Source organism: Balaenoptera acutorostrata, chromosome X (genome assembly GCF_949987535.1).
Source record: "Balaenoptera acutorostrata chromosome X, mBalAcu1.1, whole genome shotgun sequence".
Taxonomy (NCBI): domain Eukaryota; kingdom Metazoa; phylum Chordata; class Mammalia; order Artiodactyla; family Balaenopteridae; genus Balaenoptera; species Balaenoptera acutorostrata.
The window spans coordinates 15,605,417-15,627,983 of record NC_080085.1 but is presented as its reverse complement, the minus strand read 5'-3'; the positions used below and the strand labels follow the sequence as shown (position 1 = coordinate 15,627,983).

At 39.9% G+C, this 22,567-nt stretch overlaps 1 protein-coding gene and 1 pseudogene across 3 annotated transcripts in view; both read right to left on the bottom strand.

Moving 5' to 3' along the window:
* Positions 1–22,567, bottom strand: part of CDKL5 (cyclin dependent kinase like 5) — a 174,528-nt gene that overhangs the window by 88,653 nt on the left and 63,308 nt on the right. The window lies entirely within an intron of this gene.
* Positions 14,842–16,625, bottom strand: LOC103013418 (gap junction alpha-1 protein-like; annotated as a pseudogene).

Genomic DNA, 22,567 nt, shown 5'->3' with positions numbered 1-22,567 from the left:
CACAAATATAAGAATAAAAAACATAAAAGTCTAGGACCATTTAGCTGATAAATGCAAACAAACTCACACACCTAGAAAGCCTTTATAAGTACTTTTAATATGGCCCAGTATAACTGTTAGTGGATCAGCATCAACCTGAAAGGATATTGGCTGACAATGTCAAAGGATGTAACCATGACGAACTAAGGAACCTAGTTCATACAGAATTGTACACTTAAAATGGGTACCTCTCATTGTATATAAGAAGGTACATTCTTTGTATGTAAATTATACCTCAATAGAGTTTTTTTTGAATAGAGTTGATTTTAAATGCATCATTTAAAAATAATTCACCTCATAGTTATAGACTAATATAAATTGACTACCCTAGTTATTATGATAGATTAGGTAGTTAATGAAATGTTCAAAAAATAAAATGTAGGTATCAAGATAAAAGATGAGGCACCCAAAGAACAATTTTCACTAACCCCTCTAGCAAAGCAAATAGCAACTCTCTTCACTAGAAAGAGATAGGTGAACTTTCAAAACAATTTAGCTCCATATTTATAGATCATACAAAATTCTAGGTGTACTTGATTTCATACAGCCCACACTTCCAGACATTATGTACAGATGCTCTCAAACCACCTTGTCTACACCAAACTCAGACTTGGTATTGTCAGCAAATGAATGGAAATTTCAAAGAGTACATGGTAATAATGCCTGCCAGACAGCATTTCAGTTTAGTAATATTAACCATCATGTTCGTACTGTAGTTATTGTGCAATTGTGTTACAATTTTATTTCATTTTGCCTTCATTTTATAACAATGAATAGATAATGAGAAAATGAAAACTCCATTTCTAGTGATCAAGTAATTGAGACAAAGATAGCATTAATTAGGCATGCCAAATGCAGGCAATCTACAACCTCAATCAGACAATCATTGGATCTAAGCTGTGTTCAATAGTGGGCAAAATTTAAATGATGGAAATACATCCTCTAAGACTAAATCTAAGATGTGCCAAGAAAATGTAGCTCTTTAATTTTCTACAACTGATTTAACCTTGCTTTTCAAGCTCTGACCTTGACTTTAACTTGCATTCTATAGTAGCTCAGTCCTTGCTTGTTTTTAGTTTCTTTCAGGCAAACGCTCAGTTTCTCCCTTCAGATTTTCTCCCTGCTCCTACCAAGATGGCAGCTGGGTGTATGGATGTGGGTGGGGTTATGTAACTTCACTGTGGTAAGGGAAGGGCTCGTAGATAAACATGCACGGGCCCTTGTGCTGTCCCCTGGGGCTCTATGGTCCCCAAGACAAGGTTCCTTATAGGCCTGGACCCCAGACACCGGCCTGATGCTAATGTTGGACCCCATGCAGGCTGTGGGCTCAGGTATGTGCTCTTGGCTTAGAGCCCAGGGGTCTGGCCTGGTTGTTTGGCTCCTCAGTTTTAATTGGTAAAGCCATCTAGACGCTGCAATCTCATTTACACCTGCTACCTGGCCAACAACCATAGTGTTGCTATCAGCTTGCCCCTCAACACAGCGTCCCCACTGACAGGTTCACTGGCTCTCAACCTAGCTATCTGGGGTGCGTAGAAACTTTGGGATTCCTTGGAAGACACTCACAAGCTGAAGGAGGCCTAGGCATCCTCTCTCTGCCTAACTATATCATGCCACATTTTACTCTGCTGTCACTGCTTCCATTGTGACGAGGCAACCTTGCGAGGCAGTTTCTTCCCTGAGTTCCAAGAGGGGAATGGAGCATAAGCGTCTTTCTCTTTTGGCTTTACCCTCAACCTACTGTCCTCCTAAACCCACAATTTCAGTCCCCTGAGTTGGTGGGAGGGGTGGGGGAAGAGAATGTCAAGACTTGCCTGCCTTAACTTCACCTCTTCTATCCACATTCCTTTGGCACCTGGAAGGGCTGTCTTTTGTTTCTCTTTTAAGTCTCAAAGGAACTTCCCCTATGAAGAGGTATTCACCCTAGTCTCTCACATGGAACCATGATAAGAAAAGATCAGGAGAGAAAAACCAATTTATTGACCAAAGATACATCACCAGGTATTCCAGAAAGATTATCTCGGTGAAATATATAAACATTCAGGTATAATGATAGAAGAATAAACAAAGAAAGGTTTAGAATTAAAATGGATTGATGATCGACATAAAAATACATGGTCCAAAGAAGGTAAACATCTATTTTCTGTTGAACTAGTTATAGAGACAGCTTGGTACAGATTCCTTGATTGAGAGAAGAACTGACTGTGCCTAACTCTCTCACGGCCAATTTTCCCAGTAAATTATATAGATACCACTGAAGTCAGCATACTAAGTTTTGCAGACATTGGTGGGTAAACAATGTACAGAACTCTAACAACAGCAAATTGTTATAGTAGCAATCATAATTGCTACTATAGAGGCAAGTTGCTCACTGCTTCCTGGGAGCCTAGCAAAAACCAGACCCATGAGTATAGACTCATACCTTCTGCTGAAGTTAGAGACAGTATAGCTAAAATGGTTATTAAATCATTGCTTAAGAATATCTGATTCTATTCTGCTTTTATTAATCAATAAACTGATGAATTATGCATATGTATACATAAAATATAACATCTATGATTCTTGATTTTGGGCAAATACTTTGCCCTAATTTGACAATTTCCTATAAAATAAGAAAACGAGTAAAGCCTGGTAAAGAAAGCTAACACACTGTCAGGGAGGGGGCGATTCATGCACACAAAGGTCTCCTAGAAATAGGACCTAAGAAGTGGCCAAAGCAGGCTGCTTTTATACTTTTTAGACAAAGAAACAATAAATTTGTGAGGAATTGACAGGACAAAGAAACTTGGGCTTTGGGTGCTCAATTAGTGAAGAATTTTAAAAGAGCTTGGGCTTGGGGTAGTAAATTACAGAAGTAACAAGGTTTATATATACAGGCTTCTCGGCTCCAGATTTCCTATCTCTGATGATAAGGGTGTCCCTCTATCTCTGGATACAGGGAGTGCACCTTTCACATGGGAGATTTATTTTCTGCTTTTAGGGGGACAGAGGTAGGTCAGAGTTTCCTTCTTGCATCAGCTGTTTCTCAAGCAACGTCAATTCAAAATAATCAATGTGCCATTGTGGCATATTTTGGGGTGACCCACCTTGAGTCCCAACACCACCGAGGCTTAGTCTTTTCCAATTCATGAAAAATATGCCAGGGTTTTAGGACAGAAACATGCTTAAGGAAACGCCAAAGTCCAAAAGCAACAGAAATTATGTTCTGTATAATATTTTTAGGGTAGTAAGGCATAAGGTCCTCAGGTGCGGGATTACTACGACACTGCCAAGATGTGAAAGGCTGATAGGTAAAGCAAGAGAAACTGAGAAGCTCCCTACTCAAATAACTGAGCTGGATTACCTCTAGGGACCCTGTGATCATGCTTTCTGACAGATCTGTTCACACATAGGCAGACAAGGAAACAGAATGGTACAACCAAAATCTGAAAAAAGTTCCAAGTCACACCTTTTTGCCATAACCATAATCCATGTAGAAAACTGAAAAGTACATTCAACTTAGGTAGTAACAATTTTTCTTTTCTTAAAAAACTTATTTTCAAAGTATCTAGTTAATTTATTGAAAACTTGTTATGTTATGCATTGTGGGGAAAACTAGAAAATGCCAGATTCACTTTCTCTTACCATAGAAAGAGATGTATATCAAACATAAATCAGCAACCTGTAATATTTCTGAAAGAGCTAAAAGTCTGTCTTATCTTTATATCCAAGTAGCCAGCACTTTATCTTACATGTGATAGGTATGTAATAAAGGTCTGCTGAAGTGAACTGTACCATATTTTCACACAGTCATGGAAGAGGAACTGTTTACCACCATCACATAAAGAAGCTGGATGACCTCATATATGCTACCTTAAGCACTAAAGCAAAAAAGAAAAGGAGGGGGAGGAGGGAGAGAAAAATTCCAAAAGTGGCCATGCCTTTGAAACAACCATGGAATATAAATCTCAAGCAGTGCAATGTTTCAAGAGAATTAGCCAAAGAACACTGTAAACCTAACAAAATTCTGATATGTCTGGCTACTTGATGTCAAGATTATCACGGAAGCTTTCTAGTTGAAATCCTCTTCTAGTAACATTCTCCCAAGGCCTCAGTGAGGTCATCAGTTTTGCACCTAATAGATATTTCAAACATACTCTGCTTGTCAATCACTGGATTCAGGAAAAGAAACATATATTACATTTCATGCAGCCTGGAAGCTGTTCAAGACTTCCAGGATAAAGTTTTAATTCCATGCTTCATCTCCTAACTTTTAAGGAAAAGCACCCCTGCTCCTGTCACAGCTAATTATTCGCAGTTTCTCAACTGAGCCTTCACACATAATTGCTTTTATCTGCTCACACTCTGCCTCCAGCATTCATCCTTTCTTCATTCATTCATTTGTTCAATCAACAAACACTTCCCAAGCTCCTATTAGGTGACAGGCACTGTGCTTAGCAGTGCAGATACATAGGAAACAAGACAAATCGGGGGAGGGTCCCTGTTCTTACGGCAGTTACATTCTGGAGGGAAGAGACATAATAAGTGAACAAGTATCAGACAAGAAGATAACAGTAACTGCTATAAAAGAAAGCAAAACAGGTCAACTTAATAGAGTGTTGATTTGGGTAAGGGAGTACCCAAGGAAGTGATGTTTTAGCTGCTACTTAAACGATAGGAAGCCAACCCTGCTACTTCTAGTTAATTCTTCTTTTCCTCCTTCAAAACCCTCCTTCGGGAAGCACTGCATGATCCCCCAGCTTGTTTTGTGTGCTCCTCTCGTGCGGTCGGTAGCACACTAACCACACCTCCTACCAAGCTCTTACCACAACTTCCCTGGAATCTCTGGTTTGCAATCCTGCCTCAATGCCCACCTCAGACCACAGTTAAGATCCAAGAGTACAGGCACTTCACATAACTCTCACCCCTAAGATCTAGCAGAAAGGCCTCCAAATGGGTGGGCTGGGTGAATTAAGCAGTTCAATTGCTCTAAGTACTTCTTAAGGATCTTACAGGGACCAAGAAGAAATGAGGCAATGGACACACAGGGCATAGAAACGGGATATGTAAATTTTATCATAACTAAAAACATCACAGAAAATAAAGACTGAAATATTATTTTTGTTAAAAGGACCAATCCCCTGAGTTTTGAAATGATCTGTTTTGTGACATTTTCATTCTCTGTTGGCCCAAGAACTCCTCAAGGGCAGAGACCACACCTCAATCATTATGCTGTCATGAGCCTTTCCCTTCCAGAATGTGGGTTCTCTACAATCACTAATCATGTCCTTCCTGTTTTTTATTCCAAACATCCAGCAGGACCCACTATAGCAGGTGTTTTAACAGATGTCTGCTTAATGAATTACATTTTAAGTTTCAAAGCTCACTCCTGTGGTTTCTCTTGAGCCAGAACTAACAAAGAATCTTTATATATCAACAAAGAATGTATTTAAACAGCATGGATGATAAATCAATACAAATTTGAAAAAGATATCTGCTTCAGATAAATCATGCAGTTATTCAGATAAATCACATAGTGAGAAAGTGCCTGTAGAAATTTAAGAACCAATGGTATGAAAAAACGCAAATTAATGGATGACTTTAAGAGAAATTATACATTATTCTCTAACAAAACATGGCAGAAATTTTATATTCAACACTGTGTGTTTATAAGGAACAGAACAAACTGTTAGATTATACTATCAAGTACATAGAATATATATGTAAATGAAACTTGATTCCACATTTTAAATGAATGGAAAAATTTACATATTTTCACTGAAAGATCAAGTTAAAGGGCAGCACAAATCTTTTCTGAACAAAGGAACTTGGCTACATTATAACCACTTTATAATAAGCCCCTAAAGTAGAATTTAAATCTAAGGGTATGGATAATATTCATATAATGACTTGTGAATCACATCCTTCTAGTTATTCTACTACCTGTATTTGAACAAAAAGGCACCTAAAGCAATAGAAAATGTCACAACTGTATAAAGAACTGTGATATATCATAAAAAGTAATCTGGTTAAATTTTCTCTTGAGCCCTAAACAACCAAAGAAAAAGGCAGAAATTTCTAACAAAATCATTATTTCCTACTTTCAGAAACAAATAAAAAAATCTGATTAGGGGACTATATACTCCAGCTTAAAATATAAGATATGTACAGGTTATTTTTCATACTCCTGTTGCCAGATCTATCTATATGGTTTCATAAGAAAGAAAACAAAAAATGTTTCTAATTAGAAACACTGTTTAATTACATTTAATTCTGTGATAATTTTCAGAAGCCCAGAAGCACTTCTTTCAGACACAATCTTGATTTCAAACAAATAATAATACAGCAAACTGAAAGTCAAAGGATGTCACACATCCAGAAGAAGTGTGAGCACTTCAGATCCAGAGCCACACTGCCTGGATTTGAATCCTGGCTCCACCATCTACTAGCTGAGAGACTTTAGGCAAGTTTGTTAACTTCTCGGTGCCTCAATTTCCTTTGTCTAATGGAAAAGCATCAATCAGCAGAGCATTAGACCAGAAAACTGGGTCTAATGATATCACTTATTCCTGAGGTTGCTATTAGGATTAAATGAGAGGATACAAGGAAAATGTTCAGAACAGAACATGAGCTAAATGTTATTACCGTTATTACCATCATCAAGTTCAAAATGCTCTGCTGCGGGGCATTCCCAAATCACTAAAGCAAGTTTCCAGAGGAAAGCCAAGAGCATGGGATTTGTCCCTGAGGGGCTTCTCCTGACCCTGGAGAGAACTAACAGTTCTTACTACATAAAGTCCAGACTCACAGCAAAGCCAAACTTCCCGTCCAATACTCTAATGCCAAAGAAAGCTGACATTCCTACCGGACTGGGAGGATTACGGGGCTGCAGCTTCTGCAGGAGGCAGAGGAGTGTCCAGGACTTGGGACAGTGGTGGTGCTTGAAGAGATCCCTCCAGTCTGATCACTAAGCACCAGAGCCTGGAGAGCTGGGGCCAGGGAACCAATGCCCATTGGAGGGCAGCTCCTGGCAAAGGGTTTAATGGTAACCTGAGTAACAAGCAATGGTAACAACAAAGCACTAAGGACTACGCCCCTTGCCCCATTTGCCTGGTATGTCATAAAACAAAGGAGGCTTGTATCAGTCCATGGGAAGCAAAGGAGCGCCAGTAATACCAACAAGCCAGGTGGTGTGGAGTTAGATTTAGTTTTATTTCTAAAATAAAAAATTGTGTTTCTACCTGAATGCCATGGGGCAAATTAAAATCTATTTCACAGGACTTCGACTCCATAAAACTGTGAGATCTCTGAAGGTAAGGACTAAGTCTCAATCACAGTGTCTGATACATGGTATATATGAAGAATGAACTGATGTTTATTATCACATAAATGGTGTTTACAGAATTTTCACACACACGAAAACTTGTACTTTTAGTAAAGATGGAGTAGCCCCATTTCTCCCAGGTCCTTCCTCTTAAAACTAAAAACCCCTGTACATAACACACAAAGATAGGAAGAAAGGGTGGAAAGGAGGAGGACGAGTGCCTAGAGACTTCAGACTCACACCACGGCAGTGAGTTCCCTGGGATTCCTCATTGTCTCCTATGTATCCCCAACAGGGTGCCACAGAAGCCTCTGACCTGGAACCGACAAGAGGCAAATATAAAAAAGTGCCAAGAAAAGCCTGTTCCCACCGCTAGAAGACCAAGAAAAGGATGAGCTAACAATGGAAAATCTTTCTGGCAATACTCACCCTACTCAGGCAAACATGAATGGAAAAACTGCACCACCACCCCACTGAGGTTTCAGTGGGGCTAAGCGGGTAGACACTCTTACACACACACACACACACACTCTCTCTCTCTCTCTCTCTCTCTCTCTCTCTCTCTCTCTCTCCGAGGAAGCAGGGACCTAATCTTCCATCCCCAGCCTGGCAGAAGCAGGCAGCGCTCCATTCCCCTCTTGTGGTGTTGGTGGGTCCAGCCCCTGAGCTGATCTTCTATCTTTCCCTAGGCAGAAGCAGGCAACAGTACTCCGGCACCCCTGCGAGGGCAGTGTCTGCAGGACAGAGCAGAGGCAGTGCAAATTAGTGGTCCACTTTCTCTGGGAAGGTATTAGCAGGGCCAAGTGAGGAGCTGAACACCTGCCCCATCCATCTGCAAGGAGGCAGTGGGAGTAAGAGCAACGCTTCTGCAGAGGTGGTATCAGGGGGGCCAAGCAGGAAACTGAACATACACCCCCCACCCGCCCCTCACACAATCCCGCAACAGGGAGGCTGCCTGCTTAACAAAAAAAACCAAAAAGGATCCAGAGTCTCATAATATACAAATTGACCAGGATAGAATAAAAAATCACTTGTACCAAGGACCTGGAAAGTCATACCTTGAATGAGAAGAGACATCCACCAAGATGAAATAAATGTTGGAATTATCTGACAAGGATTTTAAAGCAACTCTAATAAAACTACTTCAACAAGCAACCCCAAAATGCCCATGACACAGACAAAAAATAGCCCCAACCAAAGCCTGCTCTCTCTCGAACTAAAAGACCAGAAAAGGAGCAGCCTAGCAAGATGGAAAACTTTTAGACAATAACCACTCTACTGCAGCCAGATGAAACAGTAAAAATTGTGACTCCATTCACACCAGCAAAGGCAGAGTGGGAAGCAGACCCAATCCCCTGCCAGGGTAGTGTCAGTGGAGGCCACGTGGGGAGCAGTAACAAGGCACACCTGCCCCTCCCGCCCCTCCTAACCAGGGTGGTCAACATGTTACCACATACAAGTCCGTGCGCCCGACGCGCAGTGAGGCCAAACGATACCAAAACGTCAGCGTTTGGAGCAGAGAAAGGTTTATTGCGGGGCCATGCAAGGAGATGGGTGGCTCATGCCTTAAAAACCCTGAACTCCCCAAAAGCTTTCAACAAAGCCCTTTTATAAGAAAGGTGAGGGAGGGGTGTGGTTAGTTGTTGCAAACTTCTTGGTGTCAGATCCTTTGTTCTTGAGGTCAGGTCATGATGTTCCTGTAAACCTCCACCTAAACAAATGTTATTCCCTGTTCTGACAAGAAAGGGCAAGGTTCCAAGGATCGACTTTCGCCCTCCAAGGTCCAGGCCCTGGCTAAGAAAACGGGGTCCCTGAGCGGGAGCATTCGTCCAGCACCCAGTCTGGGTCCTCCCACCTGTGCCCAGGCCCAGCTGAAGAGGCAGCTCTCAGCTGGCGGCGCCCGCCCAGCCGTCATCACTGAGGGAGCCAGGCGTCCAGGACCCAGCCGGCCCTCAGGCTCCTCAGGCCGCCCAAAGGGGGTTGGGGGGGCGGGTCCTGTGGACTGTGACCCATGGAGACCGCCGCTGCCATTAGGTCAAAGAGGCGGGGATGGGGGACAGGTTTGCCATTGCCTCAAGGCCTGGCCAGTGGGCAGCCGTGGCGAGGGCTCCGGAGCTCTTTGGGACACAGCCCACAGCCTGTCCCCTGGGCCCCCAGCTCACCTGACGGCCGCTATCTCCCTCTCATCGCGCTCTCCACCACGAGGACCACTGTCTGGCCAACCATTGGCAGAGCTCGACCTCTAACCACCATGCTAAGGATCTCGTGCTAACAGTTGTGCGGTAATGGCTGCGTGCTCTCGTGCTCTCAGCTGTGTGCCCACCCAGCCCCTATTACAAACAGAGGCCTAGTGGAGAGCCCAACTCCCAACCACACCAGTCACAAGGAGCCCCTCTCCAGTGGGTGTCAATGGAGGCGAACTGAGGAAACCAAATTTCCATCCCCATCTGGTGCCCCCGTCCCCTGTCAGAGGAATGTCAAAGGAGGCCAGGTAAGACAGAAGATTAAATAAGGTTGAATCTAACGACATAATGTCCAAAATGTCCGGGTTTCAATAGAAAATGACTTGTCATGCTAACGACCTGGAACACCTTAACACGAATGAGAGAAGACTATCGAGATGCTAACACAGAGATGTCAGAATTATCCAATAAAGATTTCAAAGCAGCCATCATACAAAGAAGTCTAAAGGAAATTTTAATTTCATATCACTTAATGAAAATATATCAAAATATGCGGGATACAGCTAAAGCAATACTAAGAGAGAAATTTATAGCACTAAATCCGTATGTTAGAAAAGAAGGTCTCAAATCAATAATCTAAATTCTTACCTCTACACTAGAAAAAGAAAATAAACCCAAAGCAACATGGAAGGAAATAATAAAGATAAAAGCAGAAAGCAATGAAATTTCAAACAGGAAAATGACTGAAAAAAATCAATGAAGCAAAATCTGTTTCCCAAAAAAAATTGATAAAGTTGATTAACCTCTACCAAGACTGATAAAGATTTTTAAAAAGAGAGAAGACAAAAATCATCAATATCAGGAATGAAACAGGGGAGATGCCTACAATCCTGTAGCCATTCAAAGGATAGTAAAGAAATACCACAAATTTTACACTCATAAATTTGACAACTTACAAAAAAATGGGCCAATTCCTTGAAAACCACAAGCTACCAAAACTTAACCAAGATGAAATAAACAATAGTCAGATAATTATTAAATACAGTGAATTTGTAATTTTAGAGTTTCCAATAAAAGAAATCTTCAGGCTCTGATGGGTTCACTGGAGAATTCTACCAAACATTTAAAGACGAATCAGCATCAATTTTACATAATCTCTTCCAGAAATTAGAAGAGGAAGAAACACTTCCTAGCTCATTTTATGAGGCTACTACTATGTGTATACCAAAACCCTGTCAGACAGCACAAAAAATGGAAACTATAGACTGATATTGCTCATGAACTCAGGGACAAAAATCCTCAAAATATTAGCAAATCAAATCCAGCAATATATAAAAAGAAGTATGCACTATGACCAAGTTGGATTTATTCCAGATATGCAAGGCTGATTCAATATTTGAAAACCTTATCAACATGGTAAAGAAGGAAAATCATGCAATAGAAGAATTTGACAAAATCCAACACCCATTCGTGATTTAAAAAAAAAAAAAGAAACTCTCTGGCAAGCTAAGAATGGAAGGTAATTTCCTAAACTTGATAAATATCATCCACAAAACCTTACCGCTAACATCATATTTAATGGTGAAAGACAATGCTTTTTCCCTAAGATCGCAAACAAGACAAGAAAGTCTGCTCTAATCATTGTTACTTAACAAGTATTGTAAGTTCTAATCAGAGTAATAAGCGAAGAAAAAGAAATAAAAAGCAAACACATTGCAAACAATGGAATAAAATGGACACAATTTGCAGATGACATGATTGTCTACATATAGAATCCCAAGGAATCCACCAAAAAACTCCTAGAACTAGTGAGTTTAGCAAGATTGTAGGATACAAGATAAACACACAAAAATCAATCACATTTCTATATACAAACTATAAAAATGTGGAGACAGAAATTAGAAGCAAAATACCATTTACAATTGCTCCAAGGAAATGAAATATAAACCTAAAAAAAAATCTATAGGATCTGTATCCTGAAAATTATAAAATGTTAATGAAAAAAATTGAAGAGAACCTAAATAGAGAAACATACTGTACTCATGTATCAGAAGACTCAACAAGATGCCAATTCTCCCCAAAATGATGTATAAATTTACAGTAATTCCTATCAAAATCCCAGCAAGTGTTTTATAGATATAGGAAAGCTTATTCTAAAACAGAAATTGAAAGGCATATGACCTGGAATAGCTAAAGAAATTTCGAAAAAGCAGAATAAGGTGGGAGGAATCACTATATCTGATGTTGAGGCTTGCTACAGAGCTACATATCAGTAGTCAAGACACCATGATACTGGCAGAAGGATAAACACATCGATCAATGGGACACCTCAGAGAATCCAGAAATAAAGCCACACAAATACGCTCAACTGATTTTTGCCTGCAAAAGAAATTCAATGGAGAAAGGAGACTTTTCAACAAGTGGTGCTATAGCAACTGGTCATCCACAGGCCAAAAAACAAAAAGCCTCAACCTACATCTCTCAAACAACTTATACAAAAATTAACTCAAAATGGATCATGGACTTAAATGCAAAATGTAAATCTATAAAATTTTAGAAGCAAACAAAGGAGAAAATCTTTAGGATAAAGGACTAGACAAAGAGTTCTTAGACTTACCACCAAAAATACAATACATACAAGGAAAAAAATTGTTAAATCACCTCATCAAAATTAAAATATTCTGCTCTGTGAAAGACCCTATTAAGCAATGAAAAGACAAGCTACAAGCTGGAATAAAATATTTTCAAACATATCCAACAAAGGATTTTAATCCAGAATATATATATTTTAAAAACTCCTTAAACTGAACAGTAATAAAACAAACATTCAACTAGAAAATGGACAAAAGACACAAACAGATATTTCACTGTAGAGGATACAGAGATGCCAAATAAGCACATGAAAAGATATTTAACATTATTAGCCATTACAGAAATGCAAATTTAAACTACCATGAGTTCACCTACACACCTATCAGAATGGCTAAAATAAAAAATAGTGATAATACCAAATGCTGGTGAGCACATGGAGAAACGAGACCAGTCATACATTGCTGATGGGAATAGAAACCACTCTGGAAAAAGAGTATGCTAGTTTCTTACAAAACTATATGCTCATTTACCATACAACTCAGCAATTACACTCTTGGGCATTTATTCCAGGGAAATGAAAACTTACATTCACAAAGAAACCTGTACATGAATGTTCAAAGCAGTTTTATTTGTAATAGCCAAAAACTAGAAACAACCTGAAGGTCCTTCAATAGGTGAATAAACTGTGACACCTCCACTCTGTGGAATACTACTCAGCAATAAAAAAGAACAAACTATTGGTCCACACAAAAACTTGGATGGGTCTCAAGGGAGTTAAGCTGAGTGAAAAAGGCCAAAAGGTTATATACTATAACAAACAGTTATATACTATATACTATATATATATATATATACTTTTGTTATATACTATAACAAAAGGTTATATACTATATCATTCCATTTAAATAGCATTCTTGAAATGACAAAATTACAGAGATAAATAGATCAGTGGTTGCCAGAGGATAGATAGAGGGGAAGGGAGGGATGCAGCTGTGGCTATAAAAAGATTGCATAAGGAATCCTGGTGATGAAACTGTTCTATATCTTGACTGTGGTGGTCACACGAATCTACACAAGTGATAGAACTACACACACATACACACACACACACACACCACACACACACACACCACACACACACACACACACAAGTGCACGTAAAATTGGTGAAAGCTGAATAAGGTCCATGGATTATATCAAGGTCAGTTTTCTGGTTATGATATTCTGCTATAATTATGTAAGATATTACAATTGGGAGAAATGAGCTGAAGGATACATGGAATCTATTATTTCTTATAATTGCATGTGAATCTGTATCTCAAGATAAAAATTTAAAGAAAATCAAGCAAGCAATAGGTGAAAATTAATGTGAAACAGGAAGTGAGGGTGGCAGTGTCCAATCTGATTCCAAGGTTTCAGGAGTTTTGCAGTCTTCCACAGAAACACGCACCCCATTAGAAAATAACAGTGATTCTTCCTCAAGAAAAGGTTTGTGAGGAGGAAATGTGAAACACTCTTGACTGAACCAAGAGAATGGGTTTTCCAAATGAGACTGTCAGAGCAAGATGCAGTCAGATGGACTGGCAGGCTGAATGCTGTCCCCAGCTTCACCTTCCCCCGGTGCCCTCTGGGGTGGGAGGAAGCTTCTGATGAAGAATAGATCAGTTAAAAGAAAAACAGGGCTTCCCTGGTGGCGCAGTGGTTGAGAATCCGCCTGCCAATGCAGGGGACATGGGTTCGAGCCCTGATCTGGGAAGATCCCACATGCCGTGGAGCAACTGGGCCCGTGAGCCACAACTACTGAGCCTGCGCGTCTGGAGCCTGTGCTCCGCAACAAGAGAGGTCGCGATAGTGAGAGGCCCGTGCACCGCGATGAAGAGTGGCCCCCACTCGCCACAACTAGAGAAAGCCCTCGCACAGAAACGAAGACCCAACACAGCCATAAATAAATAAATAAATAAATAAATAAAATTTAAAAAAAGAAAAACAAAGAAGCTACATTTTTTTGCACATCTGAAAGTAGTAAGTGTATCTGTGATCCTGCTACATATAATCTAAAATGCTAATACTAAAACCTTCTCTAACATAGTCTCCACAATTCCATCTCCAAAAATCTATTCTAGCGTATTTTGCTTAGATAAAGATGTACCAGTGAAGAATTCAAAAGACTAGGAAGATCAGTGCAGCTAGAAGCTCTCAGAGAAGGCAGTGATGCAGATTGCTCTCTTAAAACTTTATTGAACAAAGAACACTCTCTAGAATATATGATGGGCTAGGTCTACGTTGCGTGCAATAAAGCTGAACATGACAGTAGTTCAATGTGAAATGTTAAACAAATTAGTATTTCTCACTGTACAAAACTGCTTATGTAGCTGCCGTGCAAGAATAAAGTATTAAGCTCAGCATTTTCACCAATCATCTGTGATGAGCTTTAAAAGACATTTGAAGAAATGGTTAGATTTCTTTGGTATATATTTCAAACAAATTAGTTACATGGATAATACTCAAATCTCTTTCAACCTCTCTTGCATTCCAAATAAAATCTTAGGACAAATATCAAAAATGCTAGCCACCCCAAAAGACAGACTGTCAAACTCAAAAGAATATAAGTTCCGAAATAATGTTTATTCAGTAGGGTTTATTAAATTGGATAAAGGCAAGAACTGTCAGTTACTGCAAAATTCATGTAAGAACACTTAGTAGTCCAGCTCTAAGCATTTCTTTTAAGTTTCTCACATTAATGAGTTCTGTTTACAGTACTAAAATTCTATCATTCAAGCATCAATGATTACATTTCAGAAAAAGGAAATCATTTGTGACATCTTTCTACAAAAGAGAAAAAAATATAATGAATAGAACCAGTATCTATAATAGGATACACTAGGGGTGGGGGGGGGTTAGGAAAAAAACAGTGCTTTATTTTCACAGTAGAAATTATGTAATGCAAACATCATTTTGACCCACACCAAAAAATCCATGAGAAAAGCTCAAATTTGAACACTGTGAGCATTATTTTAAAATCTATGTTTGTGAGTTTATACTGCATCTGTTTATACCAATACGTGGCAAATATCTATCACTTTCACATACACTGAACCATTCTAGGGGAATATGGGAGAGAAAAAGGCCTTACTTATGCATCACCTAGTGCAACTTTTACTTAGAATGCAAGTTGAGTCAACCATTTTAAATATCAACATGTACCTCTGTTAATCCCTCTCTCTCCATCCTTCTATCCCAGACACCTCAAAAGAACCGTGGTAGTCTAATGTCTTTGTATCTGCTAAGCCTCACCACTGAGGTTGTTGAGTCACTGAAACAAAAGTACACTGTCTATTGCACTTTCCTTTTCTTTAACAATTGAGCAGAACTGTAATGCTTTCAACCATGTGTGTAGATTTCTAGGTCATTTACACTGCTGCTGGCATGACTGCTGGCTCTGAAGAACGGCTGCTGGGCTGCAATGGCCAGTGTCCAGTAGCTAGATTTTTTTTAGAATTCCACTTGTCAACAGGGAAATCAAAAGGCTGTGTATGTGAGTTAGAAACGGTGCTTCCTGCTTGTCCCATTCGAACTTGCTATGTGCTGTAATTAGCAGGGTTCTGCTCACATCCTTGTTTGCTGTAACTGTCGCAGGAAGAACTGTTTCTGTCTCCAGGAACCAGCTTGTCCTTGTGAAGGGACATGGTGGAGAGAGCAACAGTTGATAAGGAGCCATTGGAGGGGCTTGGCAGACCAGATGTATTGTGGTAAGGCTCACGCTCTGGATTCTTCACATGGTCTTTAATGCTCTTGAGAAAGACATAGAAAAGCTCTATGATATTCAAGGCAAGAGACACCAAGGACACCAGTGGCATGAAGAGGATGAAGATGCTTTTCTCTGTGGGGCGAGAGAGGAAGCAGTCCACCTGACGCGGCAGGGGTCTCGTTTGCAAGTGTAAACCGCACTCAGGCGGAAGCCATAGATGTACCACTGGCTCAGCAGGAAAGCCACCTCAAAGACTGTCTTGAAGAAGAAACAGATGGTATAGGTTCACAGCAAGCCCCCCCTCATTTTCACCTTGCCATGTTCTTCAATGCCATACTTGAACTTCTTGATTTCAATTTCCTCCAAGTGCACCTTCACACTGGCACCATCGGTTGGGGCAACTTTGAGTTGCTCCTCTTTCTTGTTCAACTTCTCTTCCTTTCGCATCACACAGATCACGTGTGCTAGGTACAAAAGTGTGGGGACAGACGCAAAAACAACCTGCAGGACCCAGAAGCACACATGAGAGATTGGGAAGGACTTATCGTAGCAGACGTTTTCACAACCAGGCTGTCGAGTGTTACAACAAAAGGCAAACTACTCATCATCCCAGGTTGACTCAACTGCTGTCCCCAGTAGCAGGATTCAGAAAATGAAAAGGACTGAGAGCCATACCTTCCCTCCAGCTGTGGAGTAAGCTTGAACCCTGTCGAGGAGTTGGCCTAAGGCACTCCAGTCACTCATGCTGCCTGTTCGCTGTTCTTTCCCTTAAAAGTGAAGTAGGCACGCCAAGTGACTGCACTCCTTAGAGGACGAAGTAAAACGAAAAAGCAAGTTCAAGCACTCAAAACTGTCTAAAGCTTACAAGTCTGCTACTCTTTGGTACCTTCCTCATTCTTCCCCCTAATGAAAAGCAATTGCTGATACCTGATAAAAGCTTATGTGGATTCATTTTTCATACATGGTTGAGTAAATACTCTCAAATAAGGATGTACATATATTGATAATGGGACAATTTACATAAATAGGGGAACAAAATAGACACATTTAAATATCTTCAATTCCAGAATAAGGCAATCTCCAAAGATTAAAAACTCAAACACAGACACTGAATTAAAAATTTACATGCATATACTGACTGATTCATCTTCAGACATATCAGGGCCCATCATCTCCCAAACAGATAATGATATTCATCTGAGCATTATTTATGGAGTGCCTACTAGGTGCCAGGTACTGTACTAGGCACTGGTTCCTACTGTGATTCCTTTGGAACTCACAATCAACTAGCGGAACAGATAATCAAAAGCACAGTATTTTATTGATTTTTTAATTACAATTAATTGTAAGATAAGCCATTATTTTATTTACCATTCAGAAAGCAATCAAGGTATCCAGGGTAAGATGTGCCCCAATTTCAGAAATGTGGGGGGAAATGTATATCTTAGAATCAATGAAAAAGGCTAAGTGAGTAAGTGAATATACAATTGCAAATTTAAATAAGTGCCAAGAAGGAAACAAATAGGCACCAACAGAGATTAGCACAAGGAAACCCAGATTAGAATGTATAGAGTCAGCCAAGCAAAGACTGGAAAAACCGCTGCATGTGAAGCAGCAGCATGGGCAAAAATTTGAAGAGGGAAGGACTCACTGTACTCAAGGAGCTAGCTCAAAGGCAGGCAGCATGGTTACCAGGTAGTAGGCAGAGGTAGCAGAATGGTGCCAGAGGGGGCTACCTCAGGCATCTACTTGGCAGTAGCAGAGAATCCCAGAGGCAGAAAGCGAAATTACACTGTGAGGCTGGGGCAAGATTGAGGCCATTGGAGAAATTATTAATGGCAGTTCGGGAGCTCTAGGGGACAGTGGGAGGGTTGGGGGAGGAACCAGGATGTGATAGAGGGATATACAGATCAGTAAAGAGACAAGGGTTCTGGGCTAATGGACGGCCAGTGAGTTTCGGTGGTGACAGAAAGTAGAAGAGGATGTCAAGAATCATGGGTCTGGGCTTCCCTGGTGGCACAGTGGTTAAGAATCCGCCTGCCAATGCAGGGGACACGGGTTCGAGCCCTGGCCTGGGAAGATCCCACATGCCGCAGAGCAACTAAGCCCGTGTGCCACAACTACTGAGCCTGCGCTCTAGAGCCCACGAGCCACAACTACTGAGCCCGTGTGCCACAACTACCGAAGCCCGCGTGCCTAGAGCCCGAGCACCGCAATGAAGAGTAGCCCCCGATCGCTGCGACCAGAGAAAGCCCGCGCACAGCAACGAAGACCCAATGCAGCCAAAAATAAAAATTAAGAAAATAAATAAATTAATTAATTTAAAAAAAAAAAGAAAAGAATCATGGGTCTGATCCTGAGAGTCTCTGGAGAGGGAAATATGCAATCTATACTAGTGCTGTGGTCATGAATGCTGTGGTGAATAAAGGGGCATTTTGCAAGGGTAGCTGCCATTCCAGTTAGCAGGGAGTAGTAGCAAGATCAGGACTAAAACAGCGGAGCTGCTACTCTCTCCTTATGTGAGAACTGAAGTCAGGTCTCTGCCAACAGGGGCCTCAATTTACATACTTATTTACTGAATGTGGACCATTATCTTCAGTTGAATTGTTAGCACATGGAAGCTTTTTTGTTAAGACTAAAATACTGACACACTGTGTTCATTCTTGTGGGTTTCTTCTCAAGAGCTTTTAAAAAAAAAATCTCAGGAGGAGCAACTCTGATACCACCCACCAATCTGTTGAGAGTGGGTGGAAACTGGCACAGGGCACAACATACACCTGCTGTGCCACTACTGAAGACCTTCTATTCTTTCTCCATTTCCTCCTGACAGCCCTCTTTCTTTATAAGAAACGTCTCTGAGCAAAAAGCCTAGGGAAAAGTTTCTGCCTCTAATTCAGAGCACGCCAGACAAACAGATCTTACTTTAAAACGGAGGACCACAGCTAACTGATTATTACATGGTAAAAATAATTATTTTCAACCAAATTATCTCAATACAGCACTGACTCATCATTTTTAAAACAAACTTTATTTAGTATATTAAGATAACATTCATAATATTTATATTTTAATTCCCCCACTTTAAAAAATTTAATTCCCAAAGGTAGATATTCATTTTAAACAAGTAGGAAAATTAAAAGAGGAAAATATTTCTTAAAGTAAAAATAATATGAATTTGCCTACTAATAAGCAATCTTAAATACCATACAGCTTATTTGTTTCTTGGTTTAACGGCTGTTCCTCACAGTAGATTCAGTAAGAAAAATAAAACTTAAAACCTAAAAAGGGGGGGCAAGGTTAATACAATTTAGAATGTCTCAACCACCCAAAGTTGGTTACAACTGTTCTCCAAGGATAAGAACTGAAGCCTCCCAAAATGCAATTTTTTAGCAAGTAATCAAATTATAAGGCTTAAAAGCACACACAGTGCTTTCTCAGTTGCTTAAATAACACATTTTAGCCAAACTGTCCTCTATCACACAGATTCTGAAAGTAATCCTATTAAGCTAAAATCACCAAGATGTAGTTTATGATGAATACATTCTTCAAGGTTAATCGAAAATAGACCATTTGCAGCGTTAGAGTTGGGCATTTACTCTCATTAGTTTTTCAAATTTAACCAATGCTTAGTCTCCAGAGATTTCAAAATGCCTTTAAAAACTGAGTTACTTCTTCAAAAACAAGTGGGGTAAAATAACAACAAATGAAGGTTAAAGAAAACAATCCCTGAAACTACTTTAGCGTGGTTTATAGAAGGTATCTGATAAAACAAAAAACAGTGCTGCGGCGGGGGGGGGGGGGGGGTCGGTCGTCAATAATTCTAGTTACTTTAGGATAAAGTTATTAGCAATTTTCTAGAACTACATGAAAGTTCTCAACTTTTTCAAATATTTTGCCTGGAAAAAGTTCTTACTAAGCACTTTGAAAATATACAGATCTGAGATTCAAAGGGATGAAAATAACGATCTAGCTAAGCAAATGGCTCATAGGCAAGTTAAAAGCCTCTTGTTGAACATTATTTTTAAACTGGACAAGGTATTTCCAATTTGAAAATATAAATATAAGACTTCAGGATCAGCTCCAACACATAAAGTGCTTGGATATTGTCACTCCTGTCCTTACAACAAAAAAAACCTGAACAAACTGCCAATCAGCAACTTTTATTAGGCTTATCAGAGAATTGAGGACACAGGGCAAACTGAACTCTTGAAATCTGGAGAAACAGGCAAATACAGAGAATCACATCCAATATCAGCTTACCCGGAGCAGAAGGTGCTGGAGTTAATACACTAGTAAGAAAACTTAAATCGTAATTTTTTTTTTTTTTTAAATTTTTTAATTTTATTTATATTTATTTTTGGCTGTGTTGGGTCTTCGTTTCTGTGCGAGGGCTTTCTCTAGTTGTGGCAAGCGGGGGCCACTCTTCATCGCGGTGCGCGGGCCCTCTCACTGTCGTGGCCTCTCTTGTTGCGGAGCACAGGCTCCAGACGCGCAGGCTCAGTAGTTGTGGCTCACGGGCCTAGTTGCTCTGCGGCATGTGGGATCTTCCCAGACCGGGGCTCGAACCCGTGTCCCCTGCATTGGCAGGCAGATTCTCAACCGCTGTGCCACCAGGGAAGCCCTTAAATCGTAATTTTGACAAAGGCTTGTGAGTAAGAACTCCTGGGGGCCCAATCTTAGGAGAGCCTCTATACTCTCATGGCTTTACCTCCAGGAACCTCACCAGGTTCTGACTGTGAAGATACAAGAACAATCTCCTCCCCTTTTCAGTAAGAGGAAGAGAGAAGTGATGATTTTGAAATACACCCATGGGAAAAAGTAACAGTTTTGAAATAAACCCAGAAGTTTCTCCATAGCAAAGGCCAACACTCCAAGGGAAAATATACCAGAGCCTTCTATACTGTCCTGGGAGAGGGGAAATTAGCCAACACAGACTTCTCTAGACTTGTTTCACCTAAAGGAAGCAGGGGTTGGGGGAAGGCTAAGAAATACTTCTGAAGGTTGCAGTCCAGGGCTCAGGCCCACCAAAAGACTAAGACTTGGTCCTAAGATTATAAAACACTGGCCCTTCCCCACACTCTACCACCACGTCACCAAGGTTCCACAGTAATCCAATAACAGTGGATTACAACGGAAAGAGGTGCAAGAAACAGACTCTATTTAAAAAGGACTTCTTAGGGAAATCCAAAGATAATGGGGGAGAAAATTTTAAAAATAAAGACACTAGAGGAAACTGAAGCCTGTGGCATCTACACCTACAACAAACATTAAACACAGCCTAGCTCCTAGCCAAATTAACATGAAACCTTACACTACAGGCCTATTTACCTCCATTTCTATTATCCAATATATCCTACCTGGCTTTTAAAAAACACTAAAAAGTATGCTAAAAGGCAAGGGAAAACAGAGTGTGAGGAGATTAAGCAAGCATCAGAACAAGACTTAGATATGGCACAGGTTTGGGGATTACCAGGGATAATTTCAGACAGGGAATTTAAAGCAACTATGATTACTATGGTAAGCACTCTAATGGAAAAGGTAGACAACATGCAGGAACAGACAGGTAATGTAAGTATATACAACTCTAAGGAAGAATTAAAAGGAAATGCTAAAAATCAAAAACACCATAACAAAAATGAATAATACCTTTAATGGGCTCATCAGTAGACTGGACATGGCCAAGGAAAGAATCAGTGAACTTAAAGATATGTCAAGAGAAACTTCCCAAACTAAAATGTAAACAGAAAAAAGAATTTTAAAAAGGAGAAAAGAATATCCAAGAACTATGGGACAATTACAAAAGGTGTCACTGGATTACCAGAAGAAGAATGAGACAAAAGAGAAAAAATATTTGAGGGAATAATGGCTGAGAATCTTCCAAAATTAATGACAGACACCAAATCACACATCCAGGAAGCTCAGAGCACACCAAGCAAGATAAATACCCAAAAACTCTACACCTAAACATATCGTATTCAAACTACAGAAAACCAAACACAAAGAGAAAATCATGAAACAAGCCAGAGGGAAAAAAACACCTTACTTATAGAGAACAAGGATAAGAAGTACATTTGACTTCTTGTCAGAAGCCATGAAGTGAAATATTTAGTGTTGAAAGAAAAAAAAAAAAAACCAACCTAGAAGGTATTCAGTGAAATTATCCTTCAAAAGTGAAGGAGAAATAAAAACTTTCTCAGATAAACAAAAACTGAGGGAATTTGTCACCAGTAGACAATTTAGAAGGTATTCAGTGAAATTATCCTTCAAAAGTGAAGGAGAAATAAAAACTTTCTCAGATAAACAAAAACTGAGGGAATTTGTCACCAGTAGACCTGCCTAGTAAAAACTGTTTTAAAAAGTTCTTCAGAGAAAGAAAATGACATAGGTCAGAAAGTCAGATCTACACAAAGAAAGAAAGAGCATTGGAGAAGGAATAAATGAAGGTAAAATAAAATCTATTTTTCCTATTCTTAATAGATAACTGTTCTAAGTAATAATAGTAATAGCATATTTGCTAATTATAGCAAATGGATAAGTAAAATGAAAGGTACCTGTACTATCTGAGAAGCAGAGTAGAGTTATCCAGTAGTGGACTTAGATAAGTTATAAATATACACTGTAAACTCCAGAGCAACAACTAAAAACCCTTTTTAAAAGAAATATAATGGATATGCTAAGACAGGAGAGAAAACAGAATCATAC